The following is a 19217-nucleotide window of genomic DNA, read 5'->3' as shown; positions in this document are numbered from 1 at the left end:
GGCTCTCTTCACTTCCTGCTTTTCTTGGCACATTGGTGGGCGGGGTTTCATTTGCACGGGATTGGTTGTAAATGAATTACCACAGTGTGAAGCTGATGTAGCAGAGCTGGATTTGAGTCAGTTTGCATTACATACAGAGGTAACGTACTACCCAGGGGCGTAACTACCGTGGTAGCAGCAGTAGCAGCTGCCACAGGGCCCGGGCCATTAGGGGGCCCGGTGACAGCCGCTACCGCTGCGTTTTTTTTTTTTTTTGTTTTTTTTTAAGTCCGTTACGGGCCCTATTCACTTGCCGATCCTGGCTGGGCCGGGATCGGCAAGTGACACCGCGGGGCCCACAGAGGCTATCATTATACTCGGGGGTCTTTGCAGACCCCCGAGTATAATGACCGGCAGACCGGAGAGGTAAGGGAACATAAAAAACAGTGTTACTTACCTCTCCACGATCCTGCCAGGCCTCCGTCATTCGTCTCTGACGTCACATGACCCAGGCCAGCTTCCCGGGTCATGTGACGTCTGACGTCATTAAAGCGGGACAAGAGCAGCAGCCGGCAGGAACAGGTAAGCAACTGTCTCTGTTCTTTTAATGGTTTTAATCCCCCGGGTCTCCGATTATTATACTCTGGGGTCTTTTCAGACCCCAGAGTATAATAAATGTTTATAGGTGTCCACAGTGGGACATATGGGGACACTATAGGGGTTAATACTGTGTGTGCAGGGGACACTATAGGGGTTAATACTGTGTGTGCATTGGACACTATAGGGGTTAATAATACTGTGTGCATTGGACACTATAGGGGTTAATACTGTGCGTGCAGGGGACACTATAGGGGTTAATACTGTGTGCAGGGGACACTATGGGGGTTAATACTGTGTGTGCATTGGACACTATAGGGGTTAATAATACTGTGTGCATTGGACACTATAGGGGTTAATACTGTGTGTGCAGGGGACACTATAGGGGATAATACTGTGTGCATTGGACACTATAGGGGTTAATACTGTGTGTGCAGGGGACACTATAGGGGTTAATACTGTGTGTGCAGGGGACACTATTGGGGATAATACTGTGTGCAGGGGCCACTAATGGACATAATACTGTGTGCAGGGCTTACTAAGGGACATAATAGAGTGCGGAGGAGGGGGTCAGTCGAGGTCTTCAGCATCGGTTTGGGGAGGGGGGGCCCCATGTCAAAAGTTCGCCACGGGGCCCCGCCATTCCTAGTTATGCCACTGGTACTACCTATCTCAGCCCTTATCAGCCAAATTCAAATTCATCAGCTTAGAAATCCTGGAGCTGAGAAGCTCCGCTACTTATCAGACAAAAACAGCTCAGAGCTGCTCCCAGCCCTTCCCTTCCCCCTCTGAGAGCAGGCAGCTACATCACTTGACAAATGAGCAGATAATTCCAAGGGCCATAGAAACGGAGTGTAAACAATTAATTGAATAAATTAAGATAGCGGCCAAGCAAAGCAGTTTTGATAAAGCAATGTATTTAGGAAAAGTCTTAAATCCACATAAACTAGAAGTATAGATAGGATCCTTGTGATGGGACAACCCCTTTAAGATGAGCATGGTGTTGGTTGTACTCATCTATACCATTGGGTTTACTGGAGCAACAAGGGTCGCTATTGCTTCTTGGCTGCTTTTTACCTCAGCTCCATTGGGGTAGACTTGTGATCTGTGACTACAGTTTAACTCCAGAGCCTACAGGGAGTCTGTGATAGTCTCAGACACATCTTCTGTCTCTTCATTGGTTCATGCAGCTGCTCTCTCCCTCCTCTGCAGCTGCTCTCTCCCTCACCTGCAGCTCTATCTCCTTAGATTTGCTGGTGTTTGAAAGCACAAGCCCAGCACAGGAAACCATTGCATTGAGGGCAGATTTATCATACAGCATAGATAGAAGGATGACTACAGATTACTAAACCACCAGTGAGTAAAGATAATGTTCACAAAACTGCCCCCTACTTGAAGCTCTGACACACCATACAGCGCTGTAGATACAAGAGAAGAGACCACACCGATCCTCGTGTAATAAATTAGCAAAATTGGACTAATATAGGTTGGGACAAATGCCCCCTCACCTGAGGAGGTTGTGTAATACCACAACACTCAAGAAACTCGTAGCACCCTAAATCAAGGGTCTAGGCAGCTGCTGTAGGCGTCACTCAGAAGAAGAGATGCAGAGAAATGTGTCCATGTGTTTCTCTACACCATACAGTGCTATCTCATATAGGATTTCTTTTACATTGTGCCTCTTCTGAGTTGTTCTATTCACTGCTGTTGTTGCTCAGGGCTCGACTTAGTAAATTCTATCATAGTTGCGAATTATAATGTAAAATTTTCAGCCATTAGGCAATGAAGCATTGTGTCTGCTTCCTTCCTGGCTACAGTAAAGCATTGTGTTAGTCTGGTCACCTGTTGCAAAGAGCACTGACTCTCTGTGTCAGAATTTATGGACAATTGGACTGTATACTGCCATCAAGTCGGTCCGGAACATCTTTGGTCCTAAAAAAAAATTTGCATTAAAGGGATCCTATCACTGAGACACAATTTTTTCTAGGTACCACATCGGAATAGCCTTAAGAAAGGCTATTGGTCTCCTACCTTTCGTTGTCTTCTCCACGCCGCCGTTCCATAGGAATCCCGGTTCTTGTCGGTATGCAAATGAGTTCTCTCTCAGCACTGGGGGTGGGCTCTAGTGCTCAAACAGCACTGGGGGCATCCCCTATGCTGCAAGAGAACTCTTTCCAGTGCCGCCTCCATCTTCGTCAGCAGCGTCATCTTCAGGCTCTTCTTCCAGCGGTGGCTTGTAACTTCTAGGCCTCGGGCCTTGGGCAGAGCAGACTGCGCATGCCCACAGGCCACGAGAAAATGGCTGCTTGCACAGTATTGTAAGCGGCCATTTTCTTGTGGCCTGTGGGCATGCGCAGTCTGCTCCAACCAAGGCCCGAGGCCTAGAAGTTACAAGCCACCGCCGGAAGAAGAGGCTGAAGATGACGCTGCTGACGAAGATGGAGGTGGCACTGGAAAGAGTTCTCTTGCAGCATAGGGGACGCCCCCAGTGCTGTTTGAGTACTAGGGCCCACCCCCAGTGCTGCGAGAGAGCTAATTTGCATACCAAAAAAAACCCACGATTGTAGGCGAACGGCGTCGTCAAGAAGACGATGAAAGGTAGGAGACAAATAGCCTTTGTTAAGGCTATTCCGACGTGGTACCTAGAAAAAATTGTGTCTGAGTGAAAGGATCCCTTTAAGGACACACAAAATAGTTTGTAGATAGAAAAGTGGCTAGAAGGCTACTCTGGTGCTGTTTGTCTTGGCTGCCCATACACATTAGATAAGAGGTCGCTTAAATAGACAATTTTTGCCATTTCAGTCAACCAGAATTTACAGAATTATTGCAAATGATTGTTGATGATGGCCAGCAGCAAATGTTTCCCAAAAATGTGATCAGCTAAGATGGAAAATTTCATCTGTGGATATTCAGTGGCATATTGCTCCATATGTTCATTGCACATTGATAGCAGGAATGAGGAACTTACTATAAGATTAAAGTAAGGAGAGAGCTTTGACCTTCTTAGCAAACAGCGGCATAGGTCCTCAATAACAATCCCAAAAATAACCTCCAAACATATATGTGTGATGCTGCTGCACACTATATGGCCATAGTCAATATCAGCACTTAGGACTTATTTAAAGCACTTGGTATGTAAGGAGAGTTTAGATTATGATTCAGGGCTTGTGGATAAATATCACTCACTGGTATTAATGCGGGGGCAGAAATAAGCCATGATCTCACTTGTCCAACAATGCAGAGTTCTCCAGCTAATCCTTGCAGATAATGAGAAGGTCATTGCGATAGCCAGAGCCGAGGAGAAGAGGAACTGCACATCTGAAGGGTCGTGGATTGCCTTCATCTTGTCATGGGATGCACAGATAATAAAGCCAATATGGCCAACAATGACCGTCCATGATGTTTGTATCTTCATCTAATGGTTTACAGCTCCTAAAACTATTCCATTATGTCTCAATAGATTATGGTTATCATATATAAGAGTAATGGGCCTCAAGAAGGATTCCTCAATTACAGAGTAATAATAGGGATTCTGCTGGCAGGACTGTAATCTGTAAAGGGTCCTGGCAGCAAGTGTGCAATTTGCATGTAGAACTACCTCATGGGAATTAAAGAGGTTATCCGGCTTACAAAAATTATCTGCAAATACATTCATAGCGTGTTAAATATTCACTGTTCTCTTGTGCAGTATTTGCTTGCCTTTTTTTTACTTGCTGCTTCTTGTATCACTATTATTTACATGCAGTAAATCTCTGGACAGACTACATTTCCCAGGATTCATCTGCCTGCTCATATCAGCTTTGCTGGTATGCTTCCTGGTATCAGGGATATCAATGCAGAACCTAATGGTTACAATGCTATAGAGAAGTATTGTCAGGGCAATACTGAGCTCTAAGGCTCGCTCTTCTGACAGTGGAGGAATATCCTGACATTTCTAGCACAAGGGTGCATGCCAGCAAAGATAACAGTGTGCTGAATTCAGCGCACTGTCTGGTTTCTAGCGATATACAATAACGCCGATGTCAGAGGACATGGAAGGTCCTTTTTAAAGGGATTCTACCACTAAAACACATTTTTTTCTAGTTAACACGTCGGAATAGCCTTTAAAAAGGCTATTCGTCTCCTACCTGTGGAAGTGCTCTCCGCCGCGCCGTTCGTTCAAAATACCGGTTTGTACCGGTATGCTAATTAGTTCTCTCGCATCGATGGGGGCGTCCCCATTGCAGCTCGAAAACCGGCCGCAGCGCCGCCTCTATGGTCTTCTGTATCCTCCCCTTGCTTCTTCAGCATACTGTCGGACGCCTGCGCAGTACGCTCTGTTCGGCGAAGATTGCCAAACGTACTGCGCATGCGCGAAATTGCGGTGCCCGCACTATGGCTGGGACCGCAATTTCGCGCATGAGCAGTACGTTCGGCAATCTTCGCCGAACAGAGCGTACTGCGCAGGCGTCCGACAGTACGCTGAAGAAGCAAGGGGAGGATACAGAAGACCATAGAGGCGGCACTGCGGCCGGTTTTCGAGCTGCAATGGGGACACCCCCATCGCTGCTCCTGCGATGGGGACGCCCCCATCGCTGCGAGAGAACTAATTAGCATACCGGTACAAACCGGTATTTTGAACGAACGGCGCGGTGGAGAGCACTTCCACAGGTAGGAGACGAATAGCCTTTTTAAAGGCTATTCCGACGTGTTAACTAGAAAAAAATTTGTTTTAGTGGTAGAATCCCTTTAAGCTTTCTTCAATTTATATTGAAATTAATGCATTGTCCCAAGGGCATCACTAGCACAAAAGAAGTGACCAAAAGAATGGATGCCATGGTCAACTGTATCTGTGTAAGATGCCAATACAGAGCCCTCTTTTGCAGTTAGGGGCACTATTCACTGGGCACAATTATTTTGAGGGTGCTGTTTGGCATGTGTGGTAGACGGTTACATAATCATGCCATGATTTCTGCATCAACATTCCTTCCAACTGTCCCAGTTTCAGCAGGACAGTCCTGAATTCTAGGTGCTGTCCCTGTTGACAGAAGTCATGTCCTGGCTGCAACTTATCTTTATTCAAGAACGTCACTTACATCACAACTGCTGCTTCTTGAGAAACAGCAGGGAAAGGGGTAATAGGGGGGACATTAAACTGTGGGGGCAAATGAAGGAAGAAATTGTGGCACAACTGGATGGGGACATTAAACTGTGGCGACAATTGGAGGGGGACTTTATACTGTGGTGGCAGCTGGAGGGGGACGTTATTCTTTAGAGGCAACTGAAGGGGATTATTAAACTGTGGGGCACTTTACGCTGTGGTGGCAGCTGAAGGGGGACATTAAACTCTGGGGTAATTGCAGGGGGACTTTATATTGTGGGGCAACTGGAGAGAGACATTTTATGGTGGGCACACCAGGAAAAGTACTTCATACTGTGGGGGGGGGGGGCAGCTGGAGGAAGACATTATTTTGTGAGGGCAACTGGAGGGGGGCATATAATGTGGAGGCACAGAATGTAAGAGTGACTGTAAGAGCATTATACTATGTGGGGGCACAAAGATAAATTGATGGGTAAGGGTGGAGCCAAAGTGATAGTAGGTGGGGCTATGCACTCCGCACATTCTGTCCCTCCACGTCTTGGTTTTCATCTCAGCCTGCTCTGTTTCTTTCTAAATTGCAATTATCTGGGGATTTATATCCAAAGATAACAGAGATGCTCATCAAGATACTTATATAGCGCTTATTAGGGCTCAGCAACTGAAAGCAACATGCACAGAGAGAAAGAGAAGAGAATCTAGATAGCTGGGAGAGGTGGTCTGTAAACTAGGCAACCGGCTGTAAACACAAAGCAGACGTATCAGCTGTATATGACAAACAGAGCAAGATAGATATAGCAATGTATTGGGTAAAACACTTCACTTATACTACAAGTTTAAAAAAGATTCTAAAGCCTTGAATACCTCTTTATTGTTTTCTGGCTAGAAAACACCTCTCACTTGAGCTATAATTTACTCTAGTTTTCTGGCCTACTATGTAAAAATATGTTAGGCCTCGGTTACCACATCCTACCCATGCCTTAGATACTTTTTACAAAAGTTGTGTGAGCTGCTTAAAAATATAGTCCTAGAGACTGAGTCGCTCCGCTGTCCGCTGTCTGCCAGGCCGTTTGGATTCATCAGCAGGGCGGTGAAAGTTGGGCTTCAACCCCACCAGCAACTTCAAGCGAATAATCGTCTCAATGGCTCCCTACTGAATCTTCAAAATAGTGCCAACCTCTCCACTGGTACTTCTTGTCGACATGGCCGCAACACCTTTGGCACCACAACACAGCTCTGGTCTACTGCCAGAATCAGTTACCAACAACCCTGAAAACTGTGCTGTGATTGTGTATCTATCATTAGTGAATATAGTGTCTCGGCATGTGTTTTTAGTCTATTACATTGGTATATGTGTATACAAGTAATGTCAGGGGGAGCCAGAGTTAAGACTATGAATTTCCTGCAGCCCAAAACCATACATAAGAGCGTATGAGGGGCAGCCTGGTGGCTCAGTAGTTAGCTTTGCAGCGTTGGAGTCCTGGGTTCAAATCCTGCTAGAGACAACATCTGCAAGGAGTTTGTATGTTCTCCCCATGTTTGCGTAGATTTCCTCCTCTATTCCAAAGACATACTGATAGGGAAAAATGTACATTGTGAGCTCTATATGGGGGGGCTCACAATCTACATTTAAAAAAAAAAAAAAAAGAGTATGACTGAACTGCGACCTCGGCCATCTGTGGAGTATCCCTCTTTTCAGGGCGCAGATGAAAACAGACTTTATTCAGCTTTTCAAGATGTGGAAAGGTGGAGCAGAGGGGCACTCTGACAAGAGCCATAGATATGTACAAGGCAGGTGCTTCACCTTACAAGAGACTGTGAATACCTTGGGATTTTTGCCACATTATGGAGCCAGCAAGTGGGTGGAGTGTGTCTGGTGCATCAGAAGAGATCATCCAAGCTACATGGAACTAAAAAGACTCTAGGTTATTAAATTTTTTCAGTTTTTCTCCTTTTATTTTAACTGTTATGCTTATTTTCCACTTTTACATATGGTACTTTGTGTGTGCTCTATTAACCCATTACTTTCTGACTGCTGAGAGTGGTAGCATGTGTCTGGGATTCCTGTTGGTCCTCATTCTCAATTCAGTAGGAGATGGTGGCGTGTATTTTGGGTGCGTGGGTTGTATCGGGGCACAATTTACACTCAATTTGCAGCTCGAGTGCAAGATTAAGTGTGTGGAGTGAATTGACCCCTGACAGCCGCACCCACATAACGTATTTGGATGATCTGTATATGACAAAAGTCCATGTCTTTATACCCAGGTCCCATCTACTGGCTTCCTGAGGGCCATGATGTCTTAGTTTCCTCTTGTGGTGGACTGTCCTGCCTATACCCTTTACAATGACACTCCTTTGTGGCTCACTCATGGTCTATTCTCCGCACGTTACCTGGATTGAGCTCATGTTTGTGGCTTATCTACTATCTGTTTAATTTAGAAGTCCGTTGCATTGTTATTTCATGCTTTTGGGACTTTTGAGAATGAAGACTCTCTAACGTATCTTTGGACTCTGCTTTCAAGTAGACCCCTGGGTTTACCCCTGCAGGTGGACTCTCTGACTAGCTATTTTTGGAAGCCATAATTCTGGCCATGGGCCTCTGGCTTACTTCAATATCTCCACCCATCACTTGTTGGTAGGGTAGAAGGCTATTTTGTCTTCATCCAAGTGTTAGCTAGTGCTCAGCTTCTCAGACATGCTTTATCCTGTTTATCTACTTTGCCTCTCACGCTGGGGGATTATTTGCTGCACTTACTCCAGCTGGACAGTATGTTACATGCTTAACATACCTCTAGCCGCTATGTCCTTACTATTAGTATATCAGCTTTATTTGTGCTCTTAGCTATCGTATCCAACCTCCCCATAAACAAACCCTCAGCTAAGTGTGCATGTTTATTTCAAAAGGGGGAGCATGACTAGCTGCCACCAGGGGTGTCTCCAGGGGGAGCGAAGAATCAAGTATATTGAAATCCTGACATTGGTCGCTGGAGACCATTGAATGCTCCCTAGATAACTTTAGATAACTTGTTGATCTCACCCAAGGGCACTTCATCAGAGCAGACAGACAAGAGATCCTGACCTTCCCAGATGACCTTTCAGGACTGCTCAATGACATCTAATTCTGTGGTTCTGTCCTTCAATATATTTCCTTATCTGTGAGACTGCAAAAAGGTTTTGCCTAAAACGTGAAATAAAATCAACATACAGTGAGATGTTATCTTAGTACTCTTTGGTAGAGATGAGCGAATAGCACGCTACCATAGAAATGAATGGAAGCAGCCGGCACGCCGACTTTGCCGGTGGCCGGCCGCTTAACCCCCCCGTGGAGTCGGGCGGCCTCCATAGCCGCCTGGTGTCTGCTGGTGTCAGCAGACATCCAGCGCTAATGCCTCCGGTCGGTGCCCACACACGCTCCCATAGAAATGAATGGAAGCACCCGGCACGCTGATTAACCCCCCGCTTGCCGGCTACTTCCATTCATTTCTATTCACTACGTCTTACTTTCGGGGGAGCGCCTTATATTAGGCAAGGCAGCAAAATGTCTGCCATACCTTACTTTCGGGGTACGTCCTATTTTCAGGGAAACACGGTAGGTCAAATATACCACTATTCTAAATGGCACATAGCATTGGGGTCCAGGAGCTTCAAGTTATGCCTCTGTGGTTGTCCAAGACTAGATATTGATGGCCTTTCCTTAGGATAAACCAACAGTATAAGAATAGTGGGGGTCTGACTCCTGGAATCCCATCATTAGCTGCCATGACTTTTGGATCTCCACAGTATACGGAGCCAGAAGCAGACAGCTCCATATGTGTGTCGTGGTAGTACCGCGATATTGAAGATTAGCTCTCATTTGCTTGAATGGGAGTTGAGTGGCATGGCCACCACTGTGTTTGGAGCTGTCGACTTCTCAGTCCCTACACTGTGGAGATCTGGCGACAGCTGATTGGTGGGGGAACCAGATGTCAGACCAATCTATTAAAGGAGTAAATCTAGATTAAAGAGATTTTCCAGATTTTAGAACAATAAAAATTTTATTGTGAAATTAGCAATGATTATTCTTCAGTTTGCTGCTTCCTGTCGATGAAAAACAACATTTATTCCTATCCAATAGTTGGTAGAGCCCAGCAGATGCTTCCTTACGGATGGTATTGATGGACACAATACTCCCGGATGCCTGGTGACACTCCTGGTGTATGGGAGCCATTGGTTAGGTGCTGTTTCTCTGGCCAGCACTTGTCGGTCTCTATCTCCCAGTTTCGGGGGTCTGCCGACTCGGGGCACATTCCAACAATCACCGTTCACCTTCCACTTCATAATCACAAAGACCACTGTCAATTTTGGGTAATTCAGTTCACTTGCTATGTCCCTTCAGGATCGACCATTTCTGTGGTACCCCACAATTACTCCTTTCTCAAAATCGGACAACTCTGCACTCCATGGCATGTGACTAATGCCAATTTAGTTTCCTATTTAACAGCGGAAGGTGTGACATACATCACGACCGCAGATGTCTTCATTTGCATGAGTGTCCAAATACTTATGGGTAGACAGTGTATTAGAGGACATTTAGATCACGATTTGGCCACCCATGTAGGGGATACAAATACACAAGTAGTGGTAGACTATGCTTTTGTGATTGATATAAGATGGCCTTGGCATGCTGCAATGCTCCATCCATCAGCTACTTTCTATTAACCATCCTTCTATAGAAGTTTGCAATGGAACATGGCACAACTTTTATATGAAGACACCCCCATTTTCTTTGCTTTGAGGGTAGCATTGGGCGGAGACCAGTGCTCCAGTGGATGTGTCCCCGCCTTGAGTGCACTGAACAGCTCATTTCCATAAAAAGTTGAATTTCTTGGCAGTAAGATTGCACTTTGACACAAGAAAGACGTTCACTATGTCACTAACTACCTCTAAAACAGCATGTAAGTGGTTTAGAAGCGATTTTATTGGTAGTAGACTCGCTTTAAGCAAACGACATTCTCTTTGGAATTATCAGCAGTGAAAGCATCTAGATGTAAGGGAAGCTTTTCTTGAGACACTTGGCAATAAAAAAAATTTTTTAAAGAAAGGAAAAACTAAACAAGGTTGATTCATCCTTGGACGGCAATGTTGGAGAACAGTATAAAATCCCATATTTGGTTATAAATAGTGAGCTTTTAACATGTCTTACAAGTGAAGTCAAAGAAAACTCTCCTAAACTGATTATAAATCCTTTTATTGGGGCACCAAGAACTAGACAGACTACACTAGGGAAATATCACATTGCTTCAGATTGTTAAAATATGTCTTCCCGGAAAATTGTGAATAAATTGACATCAATAGGGTGTGTCCCAGACTCCCTGCACAATTTGACATGTATAAACCCAACCAATACAGGTAATGGTAACGCCTAGATGTCATACACTTTAAATGGAGTCTGCCAGCAGCAAAATCAATTATTGACAGTACCATGTTGGGCGGCTTCTATACTTTCCAAAGATGTCTGTCTCATTCTGTATTGCCGCTCCATTTTTAAACCAGTGTTTTATTCTTATACAAGTTTAGGGTCCTTTCTTCTCCTTCTGGGGCCTCACTCTCTGCCCTTTGTGCCACTCAGCTCCTCCCAAAATTGCTTGGGTGACATCTTCCACTTTGTCACACTTTACCTGTTAGGGACAAGTATCTAGAGCAGAAAGCGAAGACCCGGCAGGAGAAGAAATGTCCCTGAAGCCTCTTTACAGGTAATTTGCTTAAGAATAAAACACTGATTTTCATGAAAATGGAGCTACAATGCAAAATAAGAAAGACATCTTTGGAAAGTGTAGAAACAGCTCAGCAAGCTACTGTCATTAGCTCCATACTGGTTTTCCTTCCGACAGACTCCCTTTAAGGAGAAATGACTAAACAAATGAATACAGATTTACTACAGGGAGTGGACCCACATTTGTCATATGTTATCCTGCGCCAAACACATGCCGTATCTTCAGGGCAGATCCATGGAGGAAAGGAAGTGGCTGGGTCTGTCCTTACAATGAGAGCCTTGTGATACAGTACAGTGATTTTTTTCCGTTAGTTCTTGTGGCTGGTAGTAAGCCACATGTACAGTTAGTCTTCTATGTTAAGTTAGTGCTCAGACGAGCAGGATTTTGTTTGACTTTATTTTGCCTAAAGTTAAGGCTGTATTTTATTTTGCTCATTTTTGTGCCTGACGTAAAGGTTTATCTATTTTGCTGTTTTTCTTAAACAAACTGCTTTGCTGCAAGATTTGTGTCCCCGTCTCTGAATGGTTGGGTCCTCACCACTGCTTCCACTGAGCTACCTTCCCCACATTATATACATGTGCAAATAAAATTCATATTAATAATAGCATTAGGTTAGGATAACTTGTGACCTCCATTTTGTATACCATAGGTGAAGGGTAGGAAACGTACGGCTCTTCAGCTGTTGCAAAACTACAACTCCCAGCATGCATACTTGCTCTGGTGTTCTTGGAACTCCCATGGAAGTGAATGGAGCATGTTGGGAGTTGTAGTTTCACAGCAGCTGGAGAGTGGCTGTCACTCAGGATACAATGGATGCCACCACCCACTTATGGGCATTGAGTATTCATATTGGACCTGCCATCATCAGTATTCTATGGAGTAGTCCTAATAATTCATGCCTAGACGTTCCAGACCTGTGTGGTCCATGATCACAGCATCCAGAACATAAGCATGGATTATTATGGCTGTATTAATCACTTTGTGGACCAATAAAGAAGAAAGATATTTGTATTATTTTAATGCTGCAATGTTGGAGAATGAGTTGAAAGCAATGAAGATAGATTGTCGGTCCTCTTCATGGCAGGAACTTACCTAATCCTAAAACATGGAATCCTTAACGTTCTACTTCCTCCAGTAAATGTGGGTTTTGTTACCATTAGTTTTCCATGGTTGCTGCATACATGACCCTTTATCCCCTAAGTTACCGGGTCCACATCCACAAAACAAACATTGTTCTTAGCGCATTGGCAGTTTGACAGCACAAGTCAGCCCCTTGCCAAATCTAACCTGTCATTTCACAATCCCATCTAATATGTTTGTGTTGTAAGTAGACCTTACAGTATCCAAATATTTTTTTACGGATTTGGGGTTTTCGAAACAAGCGCTGAGTGGTAGTTACGCCGACACATTTCTGGACTGGTAAATTGAGTCATTCTAATATTTTTCTGCTAAATGCTGCCAATGTGCGGATATTCATTACGGATCTCGGGTTTCTTTGATGAGACGCCAGCCTCTGAATAAGGAGCAGAACAATAAGGAGTAAGGTCTAAAGGAGGGAGAATAGAATGTATTCGGGTTTTACATGTAAAATGCAATAGAAAAGCCAAACCGGTCAAAAAACAACAAGCCTAATATTGTGTAGGTCTTCTCCGTGCTTACAAAACAGCTCAAAACAGGGGAGAAGGTGGAGGTGTGGGCAACCGGGGCATGTACCCCTGGCTAGGTTGTTAGGGGAGGTACAAAAAGCCATTTTTATGTACAGAGTAAGGGAAGTGAACTGAGCCTTTACCCGCAGAGCTACTGATCTGTATCAGAGAATAAGCACCACAAGACATGTGCCATGCTATCTTACACCAAGATCCCCAGCAGATCCTCTAAAGGGAAGGCAACACCAAAAAGTGGCCTATTTTTATTTTATTTTTTTAAACCAAGGTGTTTTTTTGTTAAAAATATTGTTGGGGGATTTTTTAAAACTTTTCCGTTACAATATCTAAAATACTAAATCCTACAAATCTTACTGTGGCCGGTAAGCCTAATAATAGACATTATTATTAATTATTATTATTATTATTATTATACACTTCCCAATTCTGTTGAGGTTTTCTTTGCAGCAGTCTCATTTGCATCACAAACAATATTACAATATAAGATAACACCTATATAGGTAATACTACTGACCCATCATTACATCCACTTCCCAACCACTGCTACATTCAGAATGGGGGACTTCATCTGATCAGTGGGGGTCTAAGAACTCGTTCACATCTGCGTTGCTATTCTGTCCGGGGGAGTCAACATGAGGACCCCCCCTCCCCCGAACGCAACTGCATGCGGTGTGCCAGTGACAGCACATGGATCGCCATAGACTATAATGGGGTCCATGTGCTTACCGCCAGATCTCCGCAGGAATCATGTGGCCAGGTAAGTAGTTCACAATCTATTTTCTTATCTGCATGATTTGGGCAATGTGCAGCAAGCACACGGACCCCATTATATATAGTCTATGGGGTCCGGGTGCTTTTACTGCATAGCACTTGCAATTGCGTTTGGTATTCCGTTCAGGGGCCCCATGCAGACTCCCCTGGATCGAAGACCAACGCAGATGTGAACCAAGTGGCCAAGCCTCCATCTTTCTTTTAATGTGACGGACAAGAGCAATGGACATTTAATAACAGTAGACATCTCTGCACAGCCTTGGCTTATGTTATGTTCCAGGCATGATAGTTTAATCTCAGGATGCTGACTCACAGGTCTTCAATAGAACTGGCATGCATTCCTGATTTGTCAGACCCAACCTAAAGCTCCCACCCCGAAGGTCTGCCTTTCCACACTGCACTGCATGCACATCATACTGTACCTTGGCTCCGGATTACACAGTGCTATTTATACTGCTGGGTACCCTGCCAAGTGAATAAAACTATGATGTGCAGGTGTTCATCTTGTGGCTAAAAAAAGTTTGCAAAGATGAGTGATTTATATGTATCTGAAGTCCATAATCTAAAGATGCTCTTATGGTTTATGTTATCTGACATATCACATGCTTTCCTCCTATTGACCCTGATTTATCCCATAAGCATACAGGATGGCCTCTATTCCAAGTCTGAGAACCAGAGTTGGCAGATATCAGGACAAGCTTTGTGCTTTGTTGCTAGTAAACAGCGATGGAGGAAATGATCTGCAGTCAGTGTGGGACTAGCCCACCCGAAAGCCAGAGGATCCTCATATGGGCCCAGAGTCTAACACAATCATGGTCCAGCAGGACATACTAAAATTGGAAGCGTGTTATGATCTATTTCCAGGTGGTTGTTGAAGAGTGGGCCCCCAGAAACATGACATCAGGTGGGTCCAAGGAGGCTCAGACACTATGTATAGTAGAGAATCTAGTAAACAACCACCATATAGAACATACGGAACCCTTCGCCACGTACTACAACACCATCAAGACCAATGTGTAAGGATTGGAGTCAGGGTCAGGCAGTGCAAAGTGACACAGCTGGGAAAGCAACACTGTGCAACTAATGACAAAAGGGGTCGTAGGCCCTGCGGCCATGACTATGCTGCAATATCTGAGATGAGGCAGACCAATGCACTTCCTAATTGAAGTGCGCCTACCACGACTCCTTACGCTTCTATCCCGGCGGCTAGGATAAGGGAAGAGGAGACCCTGAAAGTCCTAGGGACTGGAGTCACGGGGTCACACCTAAACAGAAAGCACAGTGTAAATGCAATGCAAAACAAAAGACTAAACAGCATGGAACCAGGGAGGACCACAAGTCCCAGCAAGACACAGAAGAGAAGGCGAGGTCAGACGAGCAAGAGGTCGAGCCAGGAGATATAATAAAGGTACCAAATCAAAAAACAAGGGATAGTCAAAAATACAAGCCGGGTATATAACCAAGGAACAGACCGAATACAAACAGACAGGGAAACAGACTGAGCAGGGGGACCAGGAAACACAAAGTGAATGGCTGGCAAGGATCCATGCCTGGGTGGGGTTTAAATAGCAGCAGAGAACACACCTGATGGCTAATGACATGGAGACTGAGAGCAAGGAAAAGATTAACCCTTAATGACCTAAGCACACCCAATAGAACTCCTAACACATCTCCCAGGGAGACGCCGCGCAGCAAGGAGACCGCGGCGACTCCGTATCCTGACACAATGTATAGGATTGGGAGATCTGGTTCTTGTAATGATCACCCAGGGATTGACCCAATATATTCTCCAGATCTTCACATGCTATCCCTTTAAAAACTATGATATGATACTCACAGCCTAAAAAATATCAAATTGGGTGGTTCTTTTTGGGATTTCTCTAAATGTGTCACATTGAAAATGCAGACCTGAGAAGATGGAGTTAGGTCCACTTATTGAACATGAGATAAATATATATTTCCTGCTTCTTTTTGGTACCTGAATTGTGAGTGAAAATAGAAAAAAATAATTAAGAAAAAAAGAAACTTCAAAAAAAGAAAAAATGACAATGTAGTGTGATCTGCAGGCAGCGTGTTATTGGCGGGAGGACCTGAGCAGACTGATATGTTGTGGGAAAAGTTTTTGTATAACCTGTCATTCACTTAAAGCTCATTCTGGTCTTAGGAGTCCAGTGGGCGGTCCTAGTCAGTGATGGGCAAATATACCATCTTTCCTACATGTTAGGCTGCGTTTTCTGGGTTCAGAGGCATGTTCTTGCCTCTTTAAGGATTAGTGTTCTCACCTGCTAAACTTTCTTCTGCCAATCCCTGTCTGCATGCTTGTAAATAAAGATATAGCAGAGTGAATCATGATATCACAAAAAAAACTATAGAAATTGGAAAAACTTTTCTTTGGTTTTTGTTGTCTTTTGTGATAAGCTACCCTGCTACAAATGTTTGACAAATTGCAGATGTCGGGTTACTGCTATGTCTTTAAGTCTACTTTTCCATGCTCACTCTGGCGGAGCCATGAGTTCAGTTGTCTTATTCTTGTTTTAGACCCGGCCTTTGTTATCTGGATGTTCAGCCTAAATTCCAGCCAGTTTTTAGTCTGTGTATGTATTCAGTCTGTCCTGATTTTAGTCTGTATTCACACTATGCATTAGATTCTGTGGCTCACTGCACCATAGTCCTGACCTGCCTGGTCTGTTCAGTTGCAACACACAAAAGGGTCACCTCAGGACCTACAGGTCACCTGTCAGACACCTGATAACAAAGCCTAGATTCTCATCTGTGGTTAAAGGGTGAAAAACAGGGAGTCTGCTTGATAACGTCCTTAGAGGAGACCATATGCCAAATCAGCATTAACTACAGACCATAGACATTGTCTAAACTGCCAGAGGAGGAGAACTGTAAGACCCAGCCAGGAAGAGAGCAAGGACACAAGGGAGAGAATTTACACCCTAAAATTCTCCAGCAACCATGTTTGTACCATACACCATTAAAAAGATGTACTTACATATAGCACTCTAATGTATGCCATGTAGCTAGGGTTGAGCGATTGGGATCGAAAAAGATCGGATCCCGATCGGCGATCGAGTAAATTTCACGATTGCGATCGGGTTCCGATCCCGCCTAAAAAAGATTGGGAACGGAATTCCGATCCCAATCATTCAACTTACCTGCACAGAATCGCTGCCACTGCCGCTCACCATTCTTCTCGCTCCTCTTCTCTCTAATTCACAGGCCTTCAGAGCGCCGTGTCCGCCTCCGCCTCCCAGGCTAGTGTTAGAGATTAGGGTTGAGCCGATCTTGAGATTTCAGTATCGTTTTAAAAATCCGATTTCCGATCATTTTCCATCTGAACCCGATCCTGATCTCAAGTCCGGTCCTAATTCAAGTCAATGGGATTTTTTAATGATCGAAGATCGGATTTTAAAAACTAATAATAATAATATATGTGAATAATGGCTGGGTGACATCACTCAAGTAAATAGGGGTTATTCATATGAACCTTGTCACAGACTGTCAAAATATAGGTCATATCCTATTTTTGTCCATGGGTGCCCATCGAATGCAAGACAGCTGTGACAAATGGATGTTTTACACACTTGTTTTATACCCTGGTCGTTTCAATGTAGCCTAACACTGCAAATCAGATTAGCATAGTATTTTGGACTGTTGCGGATATGTTGTTTACATGGCTGTGACCACTTCATGTATCTTTTATTCTCTGAACTTTAACCTTTCCGCTACATAAGCTCAACTAGTACTAACCTTTACTCCCACACACATCCAACCCAGCTGGTCACATGTGTCATGATATTCCTGGCTAGTCCTGATGGGGATCACCACTCCTTTTGGCAGCGTCACCCAATTCTAATGGTACAGCAATGAAGATCCCCTTGGGGTAGAGAATATCTTGCAGCTATGGCTATATAACAGACACTATGGAGTTTTGGTTCCAGCCATAATGTGTAGACTTCTTTGTATTAGTTATTATTATTATTATTAATAATAATAATAATAATAATAAATTGTAAAGGGATTGTGCCGTTAGGGACATGTCCTCCTATCCACCCAGCAGTCGAACGCCCAGTGATCAGAAGAATGGGGGGCCGATAGTCCTCCTTGTGATTGGAGTGCCAGTGCTACATTCAGTGCTATAGGGATGCAGGCACTGCTGTAGATTACTGTCCTGGCAGCATCATAGCAGTGAATGGCAAGCACATTGCCACTCCATTCACAAGTGGGTTTTCAGTCCCCTATTCTCCAGATTGGTGGTGGTCAGACTCCCACCGAGCGGATACTTATCGCCTATCCTGGGTACATATGTAACGCAATGGTGTTTTAGTGCCATAAACCTTAGTCCACTACAATATGTCTGTCCACCCCAGGAATATTCTCATCTGACCCATCTCAGCTGCCTCCAGCCCATAAGCACTTCTCCAATGAAGCGGAGGCTAATATAACTTTCTGCACTTTACTTGCACTAAATTATAAAGATTTGTGGGTCATGGATCCAAAAAGTCTTGGGCTAGGCTACATGTGAAATTTTTTGAAAATTCAATACAAAACCCTGTTCATCTCTAGTCATTATTATATATATATATATATATATATATATATATATATATATATATATATATATATTACATAAGCCCATTCCCAAGATGGAGGCATGCAAGCACTGTAAGTACATGTTTTTAGCCTGACATTGTGACCGATCTCTAGCTGACCTATAGCTGAACTCATGTCAACATGGGAAGATTGTTGTATATATATAGACATATACCTTTTGTTGTAGACCATCTACTTCTCTAAATGAGCCTTTCCCAAAATAACAGACAGTTGTCTGTGCAAAACCTGACCTGAGTTGTCCACATTGACAGCTTATAAAATATAAATACTCCATAAAGCAGAATCAATTTACTATCTTCTAATCTATTCTCTATTCTATTCTATTCTATTCTATTCTAATCTAATCTATTCTATTTTTACAATTCCTTATCTACCAGACATGAAGAACATATAAAGTTAACTGCAGAATGCCTCAGTACTGGACCATGTTATTACACAGGACACTGTTCACACTGAATGATCAGGAATGCATGCTGCTAAACAGTTTTTTGGCTATCTTTGCCAAGTTTATATGGGGAGATTTGTAAAGATTGGTATTTGCAATGCCAGTCTTCATATCTCCTGCGATGGCCCAGGGTGCACCTCATTTATGATAAGGTATAAGCCTCCTAAGAAATCAAACGCACCCCTGCAAAGCCATGCACCTGAACAGAACTCTATACTAGCTCATAGCTGGCATAGGTTTCAGGTATCCCGATCATATCTGGTGGGGCGCTGGTCCATGCCCATCAGCAGTCCTGTAAAAAAAAAAATAAA

The 19217-nt window shown here is 43.9% G+C and overlaps 1 protein-coding gene across 1 annotated transcript in view; it reads left to right on the top strand.

The window, feature by feature from the left end:
• FHL1 (four and a half LIM domains 1) overlaps positions 1-19217 on the top strand; it is a 50267-nt gene that overhangs the window by 13997 nt on the left and 17053 nt on the right. The gene's annotated exons all lie outside the window — the stretch shown is intronic.

The sequence above is a fragment of the Leptodactylus fuscus genome, chromosome 11 (assembly GCF_031893055.1).
Source record: "Leptodactylus fuscus isolate aLepFus1 chromosome 11, aLepFus1.hap2, whole genome shotgun sequence".
NCBI classification, from domain to species: domain Eukaryota; kingdom Metazoa; phylum Chordata; class Amphibia; order Anura; family Leptodactylidae; genus Leptodactylus; species Leptodactylus fuscus.
Note: the sequence above shows the minus strand (reverse complement) of the source record. Positions and strands in the feature narration are given on the sequence as shown.